Consider the following 20,994-nt stretch of genomic DNA (forward strand, 5'->3'; position numbering starts at 1 on the left):
TAGACACCGTGATAGGGTATAACAGATCAACAGAAGCATGGAAAAAATAAGAAGCATCAAAAGTAATAAACGAATTAAAAATATCATACAGATAATTATATCCAAGGAATGGACCAAGCATTACACAAAATTGATTAATTCATGTAAATTGGTGTCTTCAACACCAAAACTGAAACATTGGGAATTGGCAAATACACCAGGGAAATAACGCAAAAATATATCATGTGCGGGACACTTGAGCAGCCAGGTTGCAAATGGGTTTTTTGGGTACTACATACCTAATACATTATAAATACAAAAATGCCCGTCACAGTTTGGACGAGAAATTTAGTTATTAACAAATAAGAGTCAAAAATGAAAGCTTTTCGTTTAAATCGCTACAGGTAAAAATAGGGTAATTAAATAATGTCTTATTTATGATATTATTCTTTTAATAGATAAGCCAAGGTTTAAAATAGCGTTTTTTGAATTTTGGTCCGATTATTTTTTGCTTCGGATATTGCAAAATAAAACTAAATTTCGAAAATAAAAAATTTGCTATAACTTTTGCGAACATGAATTTAGGACTTTCATATTGCATGAAAAGTTGAGCCAACCAGTCCATACAATGCACAAAACATTTTAAGACTATGCGTCAATTAGTTTAAATATAATTCAATTTGTTTATCCCAAAGAGCTTTTTTTCGCAATGTTATTGTTCAGAAAATAACAATGATACAGCAATTCTGTGAAAGAACATGAAAGAAGGATAGTCATATTTTCAAAACATTTAAAAAAATCATTAAAAAGTCATTTTTGTCACTCAGAAAACATTTTACTAAAATAAAGTCATTTTTGGCTTATAAACAATTTGAATAACTTTGTTAATATTGACTGTAGGCTAAAACTACAATGAAATTTGAAAAACTGGTATTTTTCTACGAATTTTCAAAGAAAAACTTTTCGCCTAGGTTAATTACAGTCAAAGTTAGCCACTTTTTTTTATTTAATTGACGGCTACTTTGTTTATAACAATTAAGCAACCTAACTAGGGCCATTTTAAAGTTAAAGATATATAAGTTATGTGTAAAAGTTTGAGTAAACTTTGAACCTCAACAGAGTGGTTAATAAAGCTTTAAAAATGGCGTCCGAACGGAATTAATTCGTGGTCGGTGGAGGGGAATCACTAAAATACGTGCACTTAAAAAATGAAACTGATTCTGCAAACATATGCTGCGATTAGTATCGCTGGAACTTGTTGATGGATTTTGATCATATTTTTTTAATTTGTATGTACTCGTAGTCTTATAGAGTACGTTATGTACACACAACCCCACCTAACATTACAAAATGTTAGGGGGAACTCCCCTTTTTACTCAGGGATATGAAAATAGATTACGACCGATTCTAAGACCTACCGAATATACATATATAATTTCATAAAAATCGGTCAAGCGGTCTCGGAGGAGTATGGAAACTAACACTGTGACAATAGAATTTTATAGATGTAAATATATAGATGGCTATTAAGAAATAGGGGTTGGTGATACAAGAGTGAATATTAAAGGTTGTATGTATTTTTTAATTCTATATTATATAAAATTAAAGTAGATAATTTTGTCGAAAAAAATAAAAAAAAATGTCAGGGGGCAACCCCCTTATAACTTATGGGTATAAAAAATAGATTAAAACCTCTTCAACGTCCTACAGGATAAACGTGTAAAATTTTATAAAAATCGGCCAAGCTGTTTCGGAGTAGTATGGTAACTAACACTGTTACAGGAAAATTTGATGTATATAGAAGTAGAAGTAACTGCGAATTAAATAGTTAAAGTGGCTAACTTTGAACCTAATTAACCTAGGCAAAAAGTTTTTTTCTGAAAATTCCAGGTTTCAGGAAAATTCCAAATTATAAAAATACCAGGTTTTGAAATCCTAAAGTAGATTTACTTTATAGTCAATATTAACAAAGTTATTCAAATTGTTAAGAAGCCAAAAATGACTCCATTTTACTAAACTTTTTTCGGAGTGATAAAAACGACTTTTTAATGACTTTTTTCAATACTTTAAAAATATAACTATAATTCTTGCATGTGGTTTCCACATAATTGCTATGTCATTATTATTTTCTGAACAATAACATTGCGAAAAAAAAAAGTCTTTGTGATAAACAAATTGAATAAAATTTAAACTAATTGACGAATCGTCTTAAAATTTTTTGTGCATTATATGGAATGTTTGACTCAACTTTTTGTGCAATATGAAAGTCTTAAGGCCATTTTCGCAAAAGTTATAGCACGTTTTTTATTTTTGAAATTTTAGTCTTATTTTGCACTTTCCGAAACAAAAAAGGATAGAACGAAAATTCAAAAAGTGCCATTTGAAACCTTGGCACATCTACAAAAAGAAGAATATTATAAATAATTACGATATTTAATTACTCTATTTTTACCTGTAGCGATTTAAACGAAAAAACTGCCATTTTTGACCCTTCTTTGTTAATAACTAAGTTTCTCATCCGAACTGTGACGGAAATTTTTGTATTTATAATGTATTAGGTATATAGTACCCAAAAAATTCACTTGCAAGCTGGCTGCTCAAGTGTCCCGACAAAAACCTTATTTCTCTGGACTAAAATTGTTCTATTTACCTACAAGCGAAACCAGGATTTATGTAAAATCAGGTGATCAACGAATTCGTGTACTTAGAAGGAAAACTGCCGGATTTGTTCACAAATAAAAAGAAGAAGTGCCATGTTCCGGGGAGGCATTATTATCGGTAAAAAAAATTTTTAATTTTCATCCAACAAACTTTAATATCTCGAAGGTATGTTTACTTGTTTCTATAACCTGTAGTTAGGCTCCGGAGAGGTGCAATGGAAAAAAATTTAAGTTAGCTTTAATTCGCTTAAAATAATAAAAAACATCAGATGATTCTATATGAGTTTGGTTGTGTTTATATTTATTTACGCCACTAGTGGTACAATAATTTTTTACAATACTTATATGTATTTTATCTGGTGGTCTGATATGTAACCTCTTTCGCCGATAGGGAACTGGGAATAAAAAAACATTAGTTCTAGTTTTGGTTCCGTGAATTTCATAATAGCCGTATACAGTGATGAGTGCCTTAAGAACCGGCAAAATAACGCAAAAGATGGAAAACATATTAAGTTGTGAGATAGTACGAGATAAAGCTAGTTCTTATACGTGGCGAGTATGCTTCAGTCATAATTACATGCATGACGTCGAAAATTATCCCGTGTTAGAAAAAATTATTGAATAAATTAAGACATATGCCAGTAAAAAACATTAAGGTGGTATGACACAATGTTAAAATTTATATAGTTTTTAGGTACAGTTACCGTCACTATTTCAAAACCAATCTTCAACTTAGTGGTATGTACGTGAACTGTAGACTTTCTATTTTAATAGTATCTAGTTAAAATTTTCAAAGAAAGTAGTATATTTTTTATAACTGTACTTAAAGGAGTCCATGTCATAACTTACTTAGTAACTTGCTGTAAAAATTCGTTTTGCATAATAATTTTTGAACTTGGGTAGAAAATAACTATCAGAAACGATTAACTATGCAAAAAGCTTTATTTTAAACAACATTTCATTGTCCGTACTGCCATAATTTTTAAATTAACTGTACCTAAAGGTCAAAATTATTGTTAAAAGCTGCAATCTGGGGATTTTGTTCATATTACAGCAATAAGTTGGCATTTTTCTAGTGATAAATTAGTTCCGCTGTCACTTAATAGATGAGAAGATGAGTTCACGTGTCATTTAGTAGATGGCAGCAGTGATGTATTAAATGGCGACAGATGCGCGTTTGCCGGATTTTAAGAAAATCTGCAAACAATTGAAAACGAGTTTTGTAACCACGGAAATACGATGAATCACGCCGTTTTGTTTAGAAAAGTGGCCCCACCCACTCCCAGTACACATTTTGGAACTTGTTTGACTTTCAATCATTGTATAACGTCACAGTGTCTTTACAATACAAATTATATACATATTTTATGCTTGAAACCGTGACGTTATACAAATGGTTGAAAGTTAAACTAGGCTCAAAAGTGTTTATTGGGGGATTATACTAGTTTTGACATAATACATAGATAACCTAAGCTTCTAGTATGTTATGTGGGGCGTATCTAAAAATAATTTAAGATTTATTCACTTTCTGGCAAATTTAATTTTTATAATAACGCAAATAGTGCATTGTTCGGATACAATTAGCTTTTTGTAAAGACGATGACATTGACATTTTTACACACATTACACATGCCAATGGCCATTAGTATTTGTTGAGGCATTGCATTATCCTAATAAAAAAATTGTATAATCATTGATTAATTTATGTCAAATATTTCCGTAAGTGAAAAAAAAATATTGAAATTTACTGAAGTAATAATTAGATAAACCGATATGCAGACGATACAGTTGTGGTTGCTAGCAGTATTGATGAACTTCAGCATCTTATGGACAGGGTACCTACAAAGAGCGAGTGAAAAAAGAGGATTTAACCTTCAACATAAATAAAACAAAAATAGACACTGGTGAGCAAAACTCAAAAACCTGCCAAACAATTGAAAATAAAAAACCAATTCAACACGTAGAATTATATGTATACCTTGGAACAGTCGTCAACTCGAAATGGGATCAAAAAACCGAAATACGATGTAGAATTGAAAAGGCCAGAGCTACATTTAACATGAGAAATATATTCAATCATTGCGACATATCTGTCCCACTAAAAATATGGCTGCTAAAATGCTATGTATTTCCAGTCTTGTTGTATGGAGCAGACACCTGGACAATAACGGAAACATTATCGAAAAGGCTAGAGGTATTCGAAATATGGGTGTACCGACGTATCCTCAAAATATTCTGGACGACTCACACCACCAACGAATAGGTTTTGCGCCGAATGGGAAAACAAAAAGAAATATCTTTCACAATTAAAAAACGAAAACGTGAACACCTCGGTCATATATTATGAGACATGATAAATATCGTATACTGCAGCTGATAATATAGGGTAAAATAGAGAGTAAACGTGGACCCGGAAGAAGAAGACACTCATGGCTTCAAAACTTACGCCAATGGTTTGGACTAACATCGATCGAGTTATAGACATGCTGTAAACAAAATTAAAATTGCTATGATGATAGCCGACTTCCACAATGGACAAGGCACATTAAGAACAAGAATTAGAAATGAGATGAAAATGTAAAATTTTCCGAGGAAAAAAACTTCCCGTGTTGACATTCCAACATACAAATCAATGGTATCACCCTTCAGAGTTCCCAAAGCTTCATATACCTGGGCACAGAGCTACACAGTCAGCTAGACCACTCAAAAAAATTAGAAGACGCATTGAAATAGCAAGATATGGCTTCATGAACATGCTTAAAATGCTCTGTAACCTTAAGCTATCAGTCACAATAAGATTGAGAACACTAAAGTGTTATGTGTGGTGTCTATTACTATATGGCTGTGAGACCTGGACATTAAAACAGTATGATGTCAACAAACTGAATTCATTCGAAATGTGGATGTACCGCCGAATGCTAAGAATAAGCTGGACCACCAAAACTACAAATAAAGAAGTACTGGAAATAATAAACACACGTCCTCATCTGGTCAATACAATCAAAATTAGAAAGACGTCATATCTAGGACACATAATGCGCCATAGGGAATTTGAGCAGCTTCAGGTAATATTAGAAGGCAAAATCGAAGGTAAAAGGGGCATAGGAAGAAAGAAAAAATCTTGGCTCTGAAACATCAGAGATTGGACCCACACAACAGGGAATGACTTAATATATCAAGCCCAGAACAGAGAGAAATTTGCCATATTGATCGCCAACCTCAATAGAGAAGGCACTTAGGAGGAGGAGGACAACGCAAGAGACCCTAAGAGGTAGTTTTCTGTCCCGATTAAACCCCGATTAGCTAACCAGGACATAAAATACCGGTCCTAAGGCTCAAAGATAGATAGAAAGTAGCTTGTGAAGTGGTTACGATTGATTTGATTTAAGATGATAATTAGGGGGTGATATTCCCCAGGTTTTTGACCAAAAAAAAGGGACCAACTATATTTTGAGCATTTGCTTAGTTTTGATGCTACAAACTAAAAAAAAAACAAAAATAAATATTTTTTAAACACTTTAAAAAAGTTGTAATGAGTTTTCCCCAAAAAAGTGCATCATTTTTTGGTTATTTCACGTTGAAATGTTCGCTTTGAAATTTGGCGGATATGAAACTATTTTCTATTAGCTACAACTTTGTTTCAACTGGGTCCATAGAGTTCATAATATATAGACCTGGATCCCGCGTACCTAAAAAAAGTTGATTAATAGCAAGCTGAAAATTTGTTAATAGCTTAACGGTGTCTAGTCGGACAAACTTTGATATATGGTAACACTGGAACAGGGAAGTTTTATTTGTGGAACAGCTTAAAAATTTGGAACGTCAGACTACGAAAACGTTCCATGTATTTTGTCGGACAGAACTTCCAATTGATTTGTTAGCATTTCATTAAACTTTCATGTAAAAATCAGACTGGTGTTTATCACCAACTGAGTATTTTAATGAGTGGAACACGAAGAACATGTAAAATGACAGTAATCAAGTCGGTTAGTAATAGCAGTCTGATGTTTGCATGAGAGTTTAATGAAAGGGTAACAAATCAATTGGATGTTCTGTCCGACAAAATACCTGGGACGTTTTCGTAACCCCCTGTTACGAAGTTCCCTGTTCCAGTGTTCCCTCCCGTACATCAAAGTTTGTCCGACTAGACACCGTTAAGCTATTAACAAATTTTCAGCTTGCTATTAATCAACTTTTTTTTGGAACGCGGAATCCAGGTCTAATACACCATTTTTTATACTTTTTTAGAAGCTACATATTTTTGTTAAGAATGTTTTTTTCGGATAAAATACTTACTTTTTGAGTTATTTGTAAAAGCCGCCTAAAAACGTGTTTTTTACTCGCAAATAACTCGAATATTAATTTAGTGAAAAAATCCTATAGAAAAAAAGTTGCTTAGAATTAGTCAGTTTATCCATTTTCAGACTTATTTTGAACGTATATTTTTTCACCCCCGAGATAGGGTAAAACTCACCCTCAGGGCAAAATCTTACATCGGCACACTATCACTTTTCTTGGTTGACATGTTACCTATGTGTATGCCAAATTTCATGTTAATCCAAGCGATTATTTAAAATTTAGAGCAAAAAGTGTGATTCAATGTATATATTTACTACTTGTATTTCAAACAATTGCAAATTTCTTTATCAGTTTAAAATAAATATTTTTGACCAGGTAAACAATTAATAATTGTCACAAAATTACAAATCACATTATTACATTATTACAAATATAATCTAAATACAATAAGTGATAAAATATTTCCAAACGAAACGTTTTGTATCTATTAGCATTGTTTAAAAAAAGATAAAAATTTGTCTAGTTATAGAATGCTATCTATTAATAGTAAGAATTTACCATTTCCAGGTAAAGAATTACACCCTCATCTGTAAATACAATAAAAGTACGATTGAAGGCGAACGGTACCGATCATCGATCGATCGGTAACGATCATAAGTTCTATTTAGTACTTGGCAATGGCAACAGCGCCGTCGTTAATAGAATTAAAATTCGTCGTTATTAAAATGTTCGAATATATATACGTGCTGCCATCTACTGAAAGAATTGTTAAACGTTTAGTTCCTATGATCACCAACCATTTTGACTATGGCGTTTACATACCCCCTTAAGTAGAAGCCAGTTTAATTATAAATCAAACTAATAATAAAAACAACCCAACTAATAGCTATTTGTATAACAAGGGAGGAAAGTGCTACTTTTACTCCCGAAAATGAAGTTTACTGCCCGACGCGTAGCGGAGGGCAGTAATCATTCAAGGGAAGAAAAGGCATTTTACTCCTATGTTATACATATGGTTTTTCCACCTTCCTCAAATAACAAGTCATTTTTTCATTTTTACGTAAGTTATTTTATGTAACTAGCCAACAAAATTTAGTAGAATTAAAACTAACAAGTAGGTACAATATAACTGTCAACTGTCAAATCAACCCATGCAACGAAGACTATAGTAACTAAAAAACGTTACATTTGACTTACTATTATGGTATTTTAATCCTTTTTAAGCTTTATTTGGTAGAAAAGTATGGTAAATCAGGTATGAATTTTAAGGCAACCAGTAAAGCATTTGCATGTGTACAGTAAGTTTACTAACCCACACTCGTGCAGGCGAAAACCATAGTAAGTTGAGTTACTCCCAGGCAACCAAATAACGTCTACAAAACGTTGAAAAAACGTCATAATTATCACCAAACGACGTCATTTTATCACGTTGTTTAGACGTCGAAAATCACGTGAATATGTCCCACTATAAATCACGTCATTTTTATCACGTTTTAAATACGTGATATGAAAAACGTAGATTTACCGTCGATTTTGCTTCGTTTTTTAGATTTATTTTTCATTTTATGGTTTTAGAAATACACAATAATTAAATGGGCCCGCCGAATAAAGGATCCCCCAAACCAACGCGAAACTTTCGCAACCGCAACCTACGCGGAATCGCGGCGAATCGATAGGCACGGCGGATTATGAACGTGTTCACACCACTTTGCGCGGAATCCGCAACGGTCGCGGCAGAACAGCGTTCGTTTCATGAAACGCTGCATGCACGGTTTTTTCCGCTACCGTTGTAGTTTCGCGTGTTTTAAAATGGTTGTTACAGAAAAACTCATTGAAATTGTTAAACAATATCCTATAATATATGATTTAACGGACGAAGATTATAAAAATATAAGAAAAAAGGATAAAGTCTGGAATAGTATAGGGTCAGAATTAGGAGAAAATGATAAGTTTTCATTATATATTATAATATTATTATTAATTTGCTTGCATAGAGATTACGCCCACTTAAAAATTTGGTCATTTTTGATGTCTTGTATTTCCTAAACCTGTTGTCCGATTTAAAAATATAATTTGTTCATATTTGTATGGCGAATAGTCGCATCGGCTTTCGCGTCAATATGGGGAACCCTTGTCCGCTACCGCTCCGCCTGCGAATGTTCCGCTACGGAAAATTCGCGTCGCAAAACTTTCGCGTCGGTTTGGGGGATCCTTAACGTTGTAAGCGCCACATGGTTTGTTTTTGAGAAGTCAAAGAAAAAGTTTTAATATTGTGATAATAGAGAGTTATTGCCACCGGCAAATAAAGGATCCTTTATTACAGGATACTTTAATAAAGGACAAATACAGGACGGGTCTAAAAGAGTGGTATTGCAAACAAAGTTAAAGAATCTTTTATTTTGACAAATGACATGAAATATTTTTGTAAATATAAAAATAACCTATAAAATTCCATTTGTCGATATAAAATTAAAATAAGATAATTGAAGAGTAAAACGTTAAATTTAATTATTTTGTCATTTAAAGATGTTTAGAGAACAACATAATATAGTATAAGAGCTGTGAGACTTTTTGAGTAGGTATTTTAGGCAACCTGAAAATTTTTCAGGTGACTGTTCCATGATAGCCTAATACAAAAATGCCGGTCTGGCTGGAGGGTAGCGGTTATTTTCCCCAAAAATCCCCCCCAAAGTTAAAAAAAGGGTAAAAATTGTTATTACAAAAAATATCATTAACGTGACTTTAAAGTAAATTTAAATATTCAAATATAAAGAAAATAAACAGGCCAGGCGATTTGAGGGCGATTTTAACTCTGCAAGATACTTGCATGGGCGCCCCAGGATTATTTTCAGGGGATGCATCTGAACTTCAGAAGATTTCATCTGAATCTGTACATACTATTAACGAGTATAAAATATACAACTATACATGCAAAGCTATGTACATTCCTTCAGGACAGGGAAGTACAATTATTATTTTGACAGGGTATTTTTTAATATTAAAAATAAATATTCTACAAAGACAGGTTTTTTTTGGTGAAATTTTCCAACTGCCATGTGATCCAACAAATTACGCGTGCATATAAATGAAAAGCGCTATAGGTAAACAGGAGTGTGAGAAAGAGCGTATACCGATAGCTGTTTGCGTCCTCTGTTGTACCTGAGCGAGTCCGTTCGCTCGAGAAAAATCACGTGACCTGGCGATCCCATGTTGTTGTGCTTCGAAACGTCAGAGTAATTATTATATATTATAGTTTTTTAAGTAAAGTCGGGTCCATAGATATTTCGCCCGTCGGCAAATTCAAACAGATAACATTTGTATTGTTATGAAATTCGAGTAAATCAATGTCCCTTTGATTAAGCACACGCCGGTATTTTTACAACCGGGTTACTCATTGTAAATCAATCAAGTTTAACACTTGAAAATGTATACTTGGGCATTAGTACAGTTAAAATTGTTAGACGATTATATTTAGATGAAATATTAAGCAATAGAATTGAAACTTTTTTCTACTTTTAAGGACAAAAAAGCAAGTTCATTAGCGGAACGTGATTCAAAATTATTCTGCAGATTATATTTGAAGCAATATTTGATTAAAACATCTCATTTTTGGTGGTAAAAATATATTAAATACATATATTAATTTGTCTGGACTAAAGGTGGTCAAAGATGGTCTGGAGTTATATTTTTGTTTGAATTTGCCGACGGGCGATAGATAGATGGTGTTTACTTTAACTTTTTCTTAATTAAAGGAAAATAATACGTACTATACAATAGATTTTGCAAATATAATAGAAAAAGACAGATTTATTATTATAAAGATATAGGTAGAAAAGTATAAAAGTATAAACTAAATTGATTCTGTGTCCGAATCTTGTACTTCTTCTTCAAACTCCTCATCTGAGCTTAAATATTCACTGTCTTCTTCTTCGTCAGACTCCCCTTGAGACTCAGATTCCTCTTCTACATGATCTGCAAATAGTTGTAATATGTATTTAGAATTAATTAAAAATTAATTAGTGATTAATTAATTGAGTTGCTACGTATTCTCTGTCCTTTTATACGGAGTCGAAGCCTGGAGAATCACGGGCGCATCTGAAGATAGACTTGCCATTGTTGAGATGTGGTGTTATCGAATAATGTAAAAAATATCATGGACGCAACACGTAACAAACACGGAAACATTAATAAAGATAAAAAGTCAAAAAAATACTCAACACTATGAAGGAAGGAAAAATGAGCTACTTTGGTCATATACTAAGAAATAAAAAACATGATGTAATTTATAATATAAGGAAAAGTATTAAGTATTAGTTATACATTAATTTTTAATTAATTCTAAATACATATTTACAACTATTTACAGATCAGGTAGAAGAGGAATCTGAGTCTCGAGGGGAGTCTGACGAAGAAGAAGAGAATGAATATTTATTTTGGCTCATCTTTCTTTCCTTTATAGTGTTGAGTATTTCTTTTGCCTTTTTCATCTTTCTTAATGTTTCCGTGTTTGTTACGTGTTGTGTTCATGATATTTTTTACATTATTCAATAACAGCACATCTCAACAATGGCAAGTCTTTCTTCAGATGCGCCCGTGATTGTCCAGGCTTCGACTCCGTATAAAAGGACAGAGAATACGTAGTAATTCAATTAAATTATCGCTAATTAATTTTTAATTAATTCTAAATACATATTACAACTATTTACAGATCATGTAGAAGAGGAATCTGAGTCTCGAGGGGAGTCTGACGAAGAAAAAGACAGTGAATATTTAAGCACAGATGAGGAATTTTAAGAAGAAGTACAAGATTCGGACACAGAATTAATTTAGCTTATACTTTTATACTTTTCTACCTATATATTTATAATAATAAATCTGTCTTTTTCTATCATATTTGCAAAATCTATTGTATAGTACGTATTATTTTCCTTTAATTAAGAAAAAGTTACTAAAAAACTATAATATATAATAATTACTCTAACGTTTCGAGACACAACAACATGGGATCGCCAGGTCACGTGATTTTTCTAGAGCGAACGGACTCGCTCAGGTACAACAGAGAACGCAAACAGCTATCGGTATACGCTCTTTCTCACACTGCTGCTTACCTATAGCGCTTTTCATTTATATGTACGCGTAATTTGTTTGATCACATGGCAGTTGAGAAATTTCACCAAAAAAAATTCTGTCTTTTTTAGAATATTTATTTTTGATATTAAAAAAATACCCTGTCAAAATAATAATTGTACTTCCCTGTCCGGAAGGAATGTGCATAGCTTTGCATGTATAGTTGTATATTTTATACTCGTTAATAGTATGTACAGATTCAGATGAAATCTTCTGAAGTTCAGATGCATCCCCTGAAAATAATCCTGGGGCGCCCATGCAAGTATCTTGCAGAGTTAAAATCGCCCTCAAATCGCCCTCAAATCGCCTGGCCTGTTTATTTTCTTTATATTCGAATATTTAAATTTACTTTAAAGTCACGTCAATGATATTTTTTGTAATAACAATTTTTACCCTTTTTTTTAACTTTGGGGGGGATGTTTGGGGAAAATAACCGCTACCCTCCAGCCAGACCGGCATTTTTGTATTAGGCTATCATGGAAGAGTCACCTGAAAAATTTTCAGGTTGCCTAAAATACCTACTCAAAAATGTCTCACAGCTCTTGGACCAATATATATCCCATAATACTCATCGTTCATAAATATGGAAGTGCAATAAATTGGAAATACTATTTTATGAGTTTTTAAATACTTTTGCATTATGGGTATATGTAATGGGGAATTTCTGGAGAATATATTATTAGGGAATAGTGGATATCCATTCCTCAACTACAACTACCGAATGACACCATTCCAGAATTTTCAGACAGAAGTTGTGTTTTTATAATCCATCACAAATCCCTTCAAGAATTGTTATTGAAAGAACATTTGGTATTGTGAAGAGATTTCCCATTTTACCATATGTAATGAGATGCAGCTTGTTCAGTTTTACATATTGCAGTAGTACATAATAGAGAAAACGTTGAAATACTGGCAAATGAGTGTGCTGTTGATATTGATATAGAAGCTGTGGCAGTACATTTTCAACCAGGAGCTAATCTAATGCGACTAAATTGTGTGTGTGTTTGTTTAAAATTATTGTTCGACATTTAAAGCTAGCGCTTAAACTAATTTTATTTTTATTGGACTGCAGTTTGTTAATAAATTTATAAATAAATATAAATATTATATTGGTGACTGATTTTAAGTATTTTATGATCATTAGCAGGTTTCAAATAATAAATTTATAAATATATACATACATGCTATTGGCGTTTGATCTTTTATCCATTTGGCCCTCTCTTTCTTTCTTTTCACCTCTGGATAACTAGTTATCAGGAAGTTTATCTGACAGATTAGATACTAATAGATATCTGACAGAGAAAAACTTCCCGTTAACTAGTTATCCGGAGCTGAAAAGACAGATACTAAGGATACTGTTATATAAACTTCCCAATAATTAGTTATCTGAAAATGAAAAGACCTCTAATCTGTCAGATAAACTTCCCGATATACAAAAAGATAATAGAAGAATTAAGCTTTATGCTGGTTTTTATTAATTTTTTTGGCAATGTTTAAATAAACAAATACTGATGGCATGAAATGGATCACGAACAAGGAGGAATGAAGAAGGAACTGGAGATTGTGTTTACCATTAAACGCATAAAACTGCAGTATCTGGGACACATATGATAAATCAGCACCGTTACTCCCTGCTGCAGTACATATTGAAAGGTACAGTCAAAGGTAAGCGAAGACCTGGTAGAGGGAGAATATCAATGGAACTGTTTCGAATCGCAGCTAGCAAGGTTACGATTGCTATATGATTTCCAACATTCGAAACGGATAAGAACCAAAAGAAGAAGATGGCATGAAAATGAAAGTGTATTAATACTTTTGATTAAAACTTTATAGATTCTTATCTATAAAAGATTAAATTTTCAAAAATAAATACTTGAACCTTTGTTTTATTTTGTTAACCTGTTGTTATATATCTGTTGAATAGAACTCTATTTTGAATCTAGAATTTTAACAAATCCTAACTTTCATTAAAATTTATTGATCTTATATCTTCAATCTCTTATATCTTCAATAAATATTTATTTCTATAGAAAAATGTAAAATATATTGAGTTTAATAAATGAGTTACTGATATTTTAAGTCTGATCATTGTAATTAGTAAAAATTTAAAATTATTTAGGTAATATTCCTTTTTACAACTTCTTGTAATAACTCAAGCTTCAATAAAATGTTCTTTTCTATATTCGTTTGGGTCAAAACATCAATAATCTATATCTCAGAATATTACTTAGAGTTGTTTTTAATAAATAAAACCGAACATACAACTTTAATGATGAAAGTTTAATCAAATATCAATCCCACAATACATAAATTATCAATCCAAAGAAGCGACAAGATAAATTCAAAATACAAGTGAAGTTAGACCTTTCTTCACATTTTTGACACGTTATGTCAAAATAAAGGAACTTTTATTAAAATAAAGGTGTCCTCTAATTTTCCTTAAATACAGGCGGCCTGTATTTTATTAAAAGACAAAAATAAAAGACGCAATACTGCGCATGCTTATATGTCAAAATAAAGGATCTTTTATTACAGGTCGACTTAAAAGACGTTGGCAATAACTCTCTAATGTTGAGTTTATACATTTTAAAGGTGAGTAATACAGTTTGTATTTTATATTTAAAGACTGTATCACTAACACTTAAAATGTATAAACTCACCATTATCACAATATTAAAACTTTTTCTTTGACTTCTCAAAAACAAACCATGTGGCGCTTACAAGGTTATTCTTTATTCTGCAGACCCATTCAATTATTCGTATGGGCATTGTTGGTATTGCAATTTTTTCATTTAAGTAAAACCAAATGGAAGGCTCGTTAAAATGCATAGAATTACAATATCCTCAATGCAACATATATAACATACATAGAATTTTCACTTTTTATATTATATTTACTGTGTCAAAACTGAAACAACATATAAACTAATAAATGATTTATTAACAAATTAAAAATTTAAGTCACAATTTAATAACAAACTTAAGTTTAAACTATTTAAGTTATATAATATATATTACATATTATTATAATTATACCACACACTTTAAAGGTACGATTCCGACAACGACTGCAGACGGCAGTTACAGTTGTCACCATGACAGACGTCATTATTTTGCACTATTATTCTTTTTCTCATGATCATCTTTCAGTGCGTCACAGTTTTTCGATTTCTCTCTAACGCATTAAATTGTATGTGACAGAAAAAAAGGCACGTCTGGGAATACTTCGGTAATTATTCTAGTTCGGTGATTATTCTAGTTGTCGATAGATGGCGCCATAATCAAAAAAGAATTATTTATTAAATAAAATAATAATATTATCAATATAATCTGTACAATTTATAAGACTATACAAATGAAAGAAAATACCATTTTATAAATGCAATAGACACAATTGATTTGGTTTTATTCCAAATTGAAAATAAAATTTGACAACTGTCAGATTTAACTAAAATGTCACGTTAGAATAAATGTCATAAATGTGTATTATCACGGACTTACCTTTTTTTCTATAATTTGTGACGCACTGAAAAATGTTCATGAAAAGGAGAATAATTTGCATGCAATGATTAGCAACTGACGTTCTGCCGGACAGCAGTTGCAGTCAGATGTCGGAATCAGTCTCATACAAATAAAGAGTACAAAGTAGTAACGTCCGTAACACTGACAACTGCAACTGATGTTTGCAGTTGCCGTCTGCAGTCGTTGTACCTTTAGTCAGAAATGAATACATACAAATAAGACCCAAATATTGAATTTCAATGAAAACTATCTGCTTTATATTTATAAATTTTAAGGAAGAGGATTGAATGATAAAAAATAGGACAAAACTATAATAGTCTGTGTTCTCACATATATTTCCATACTCTTATAATCCTCAAATTGATTTCAAATAATTATTACACATTTTTGCATACAAAAAGATCTACAGACACCTGAAAAATAGATTTTTTGATTAAGGGACTGTAATGACCAAATTAAAATGATAAAAAGAATTTACACGTGATATCTGATAATACACACTTCAAAGACTAATACATAAACACTCATGATAAAGAAGTACCTTATAATTAAAAATTAATAACCATTTTCATATCGCTGCAACATGAAGCCAAAGCCCTCTTATCAGTTCGTTTAGAGAGTGCAACAAGAACTCTGACAGAACAGTTTCAAAACTCATTAGTTTTTCATCAGAGAATGTACATAGCTGTAACATCTGTACATGCATTGGGTTCTTTTTCTTCTGTCTTGCTGTGGGCATACTCAGCTGCAAATAAGATTGCTGCAAACTTCACTATTACCGGCCAGACACATACAATGTGCATTTGCTATGCCATTGGAACTGGCTATCACCCAAGCACCTAGTGGTTTAGCATTAACTTTTTAGGAATGCTTCACCTAAAAAAAATATTTTATCTTTGTGGGAATGCTTCAACTACCAAAATTTATTTTTATTAGAGTATCTGCATCTAGGGACATCGGTTAACCCCAATAATGACACATCTGAGGAAATAAAAAGGCGAATAATAATTGCAAACAGGTGTTATCATGGTCTATCAAAGTAATTATCTAACAAACGTCTGTCTCAAAAAACTCGTATAAGGCTGTATAGAATATTGATAGTCCCCGTTCTCACATATGGTTCAGAGTCATGGACGCTAACTAAAACAGATGAATCCGCTCTATCAATTTTTGAAAGAAAGGTACTACGCAAGATATTGAGAGCGGTTTGTGAGAACGGAATATGGAGGCGTAGATGTAACTTTGAACTGCAGAATATCTACAAGCAAACGTTTGGTGGAAAAGATATTATCACTATAATTAAGCGAAATCGCCTGCAGTGGGCAGGACATGTAGCCCGAGCCCCTGAATCGAACATGATAAAAAGGATTCTAACAGCTCAACCCGTGGGAATGAGAAGACGGGGTAGACCAAAGTTGAGGTGGATGGACGGGGTAACACAAGATGCCGAGAAGATCGGAGTCGGCAACTGGAAAGTGCAGGCACGGGACAGAACAGAATGGCTTAGAACGCTTGAGAAGGTCGAGGCCCTCTAAGGGCTGTAGCACCAGGATAATGATGATGATGAGTATTTGCGTTCTTTACAATGATTGAGAATATTTTAAAATCAGACATTCATATAATATAATTTTAGAACAAACAATAATGACTGTTTATTATTCTCTTTTCTATCATAGCAACTACATGTCGTCGACCTAATCTGTAAACTGCGCAACTCCATTTATCCAAATTTTACAGGAGACACAAAAAACTATTTCTCTAAATAGGACTAATGTGAATACTATGTATCTCCCATTTTAAAAGATAGGATGCTAAAATGGAATATTTTATAGATAGGTACATATATCACTTACATTTGTACCTATATTGTTTAATGAATATTTAATATTATATACCACCAACTTTTTCTTGAAAAATATCACTTTCTAAACAGTGAGGTTAGTCGTGTGGTATGACAAACTGGGAGTTTACATATTTTTCAAACTAAATTTGTCGCAAGGGAGATACGGTGTATACGAAGAGGTCACTATTTACTCTTCTGGTAAAATATGCTTATGCATCCTTTTTTAAACGAGTAGGGATTTTTTCAAATAAATGGCAGTAATACCTCATTTTTAGAGAAATATAGAGTTACACAGTTTACCAATTAGGACGACAATATGTCTGGTTTCATACAGATATATAAACGTAAATAAATCTAATATTTAAAACCAATTTATCCAAAAGACACTAATACTGTTATCCATATATTTCTTAATGGTGAATAAATAAAATAGAGACATACCTGTCCAACAATAATATAGAAATCATTAACAATTTTTACTCCTTTAAAACAAATCCAGTTTTGAAGGCTTATTTATGTTCCTGAAGGCTTTTGTATGCTTTCATCTTCTGCTTAAAGTAGTAACTGTGAGACTCTACCAGATGTATCTATAATAGCATTATAATAGTAATTGGTGGAATATGCACTTTACTGTAAAATCCAATTCTGATTGACTAAATTGTATATGGATCTAAATCTCCAATTATTTTCAGCTTCAATGAATATCTAAAACAATAAAAGAAATAATGTTATTGCTTGCAAAATTCATCATTATTGATAAATATCAGGGAAAATGAACAGTAAATAAAAATTGTTTGGCCTACCTTTTCCTCCATTTGGAATTTCCAATAATAATTTCCTTAAATAATCACTTTGCATTGTGATGAATTTATAAAATTCACAAATTAAAAACTAAAGTTTTAAAAAATACACACAAAACAGCCAAAAAAATCCAAATGAATCCAAAATATGAAATGAAACGACGATACAAACATAACCTATAACCTTTGTTTTGTAACTTTTAAACTTCTCCCAATTTCGTGACGTCAGCCGTCAGACTTCCGCTGTCTGAAATTAAAACGTCTTTTAAACGTATTTTAACGTCGTTAATTTTACGTATTTAAAATCACCTACAAAAGACGTCGGTATGACGTAATGTTCAACCACGTGTGTATATTCAACCAAAAACTGACGTTTACTCGACGTCATTGACGTCTCTGGGTTGCCTGGGCTGTAGTCTTCGTTGCAAGAAACAGCGGAAGTTATTGCAAGTTTGAGTCAAACTGTTTGACTTACTATAGTTTTCTCTAGTAATATTCAAATTTTAGTTATTCCGATTAACTATAGAAATATGTTTTATTATAATTTTTTAATTATTACTGCTTTGCTTCAATAAATCTGTTACTAGTAAACTAGTAAGTCTAGTCTCGAATAAGTATTTTTTCGTTAACTGTTTCGACGAAAACTATAGTAAGTCTACAAAATTTAGCAAAAAACCTATTTTTGTTATGTTTGATCTGTGAAATCCCTTAAAAGCTTTTATATACATAGAGGTACAATATAACATAAATTTAAATTTGTAAGACGTATTTCTTCCAAAAATAGTACCATTTACTGTTACTAAGTATAGAATAAGTATGTTTTTTTCTTTAATTGCTTCGACGAAAACTATATGTAGTAAGTCTTCAAAATTAAGCAAAAAAATGTGTTTTTAAACTGTGAAACCTTTTAAAACCCTTTACATATAATATACCAGAAATTTCAGGTTGTAAGGCGTATTTCTTCCGAAGATATCGTCATTTCTTAGAGCAGCTCTTTGCGAAAAATTTTCAAACGCGATTATCTCAGTTCAACCAAAAGTGAGTTACAATAGTCTTCGTTGCATGGATCGATAATATAAGTCAAATTATTAATGTAAACATTGTTAAATCAAAATAAAAATTTACTGTTTTTTACCATTCTGCAAAATACAGGGTGTTTTATAAATAAAAATTAAAATGTATAGATACTCTCGTAATAGAAAATAGATATGATACAGGGCGTCAATAAGTTATATTTCAAGAATGAAATACCACGACGTCACTTTTACTTTTCCTCCCTAGGGAGGAAATGTACAACTTTGCTCCCTACAATTAGGTCCGGAAAAGTATACTTTCGGTAGAGGTAGGTGGGAATAGCTATTTGTATAACAAGGGAGGAAAGTGCTACTTTTCCTCCCGAGAGCGGAGGGCAGTAATCATTCAAGGGAGGAAAAGGCACTTTACTCCCATGTTATACATATGGTTTTTCCACCTTCCTCAAATAGCAAGACATTTTCTCATTTCTACTTAATTTATGTATGTAACTAACCAACAAAATTTATTAGAAATAAAACTAACAAGTAGGTACAATATAACTGTCAACTGTCAAATATAAGTCAAACTATTAATGTAAACATTTAAATCAGAAGAACAATTTACTGCTTTTTACCATTCTGCAAAATACAGAGTGTTTTTAAATAAACGTTAAAATGTATAGAAACTTACGTAATAGAAAATAGATATTGTACAGGGCGTTAGTAAGTTATATTTCATGAATGAAATACCATGACGTCACTTTTACTTTTCCTCCCTAGGGAGGAAAAGTAAAACTTTGCTCCCTACAATCAGGTCCGGAAAAGTATACTTTCGGTAGAGGTAGGTGGAAAAATATTTTACTTCAGACTATACTAAACATCACACTGATGGCTTAGTGTGAAAACCTCTTATCTCATTAAATTGCAATTTTACAGGAGAGCCAAAAAACTGATTTTCTGCATAATATAACCTAAAAACAAAAATTACGTTACGTATTTTTAAGGTTTGTTCCAACATGAACTTTTGGACGGTCCAGAAACCGTCACGAAACTACTTGTACCGTTTATTGTGCGCATGTTCGTAATTGTATCGCCCAGTTATCGTCCCATGACGGTAATCATATATTTGTCATTTTTGTTGGTGACAGCTTGTCGGCTTTTAGTCGATCAAAGGCTCAAAAACTTTAAAGAATTAAATCCTAGTGCACAAGTCAGTCCAACCAGCACATTATGCATTTGCCCGATTACTGAAATGATCATCACGAAACCGTCACCGAAAGATCACAATTCTTGTTGGAACAGTGGGAAGGACGATCCGATGACGATCATATTTCTGTTGGAACGGATTTTGTTTACTGCGCAAAAGCGTTACCGTTTCGTGACGGTTCTCAGTCGTGTTGGAACAAACCTTTAATTCGAGCACATTGAGACAAATATCTGATATTGGCACAGAGCTAAAGGTGTTAAATGTTGCTATTAAATTGGAAATACAAATATTAACTATGAAAAACACTTAAATATCCTTGCAGTATACAGGGTGTCCGGAAACTCTACTGGCAAACGAAAACAGGAGATTCCTCAGATAATTTTAAGACAATTTAACCCAATTCATCTAGTCCGAAAATGCTTCCTAAATGAGCTAGAGCTATTTGAAGATGCTTCTATTTAGAAAAACAAAAACTGGTACACATATTATGTATGTTCCAGAGATAAATCGATTCCATCTATTGAAAATTTCTAGTATCGCTCAT

The sequence above is a fragment of the Diabrotica virgifera genome, chromosome 8, assembly GCF_917563875.1.
Source record: "Diabrotica virgifera virgifera chromosome 8, PGI_DIABVI_V3a".
In the NCBI taxonomy this organism is placed as follows: Eukaryota; Metazoa; Arthropoda; class Insecta; order Coleoptera; family Chrysomelidae; genus Diabrotica; species Diabrotica virgifera.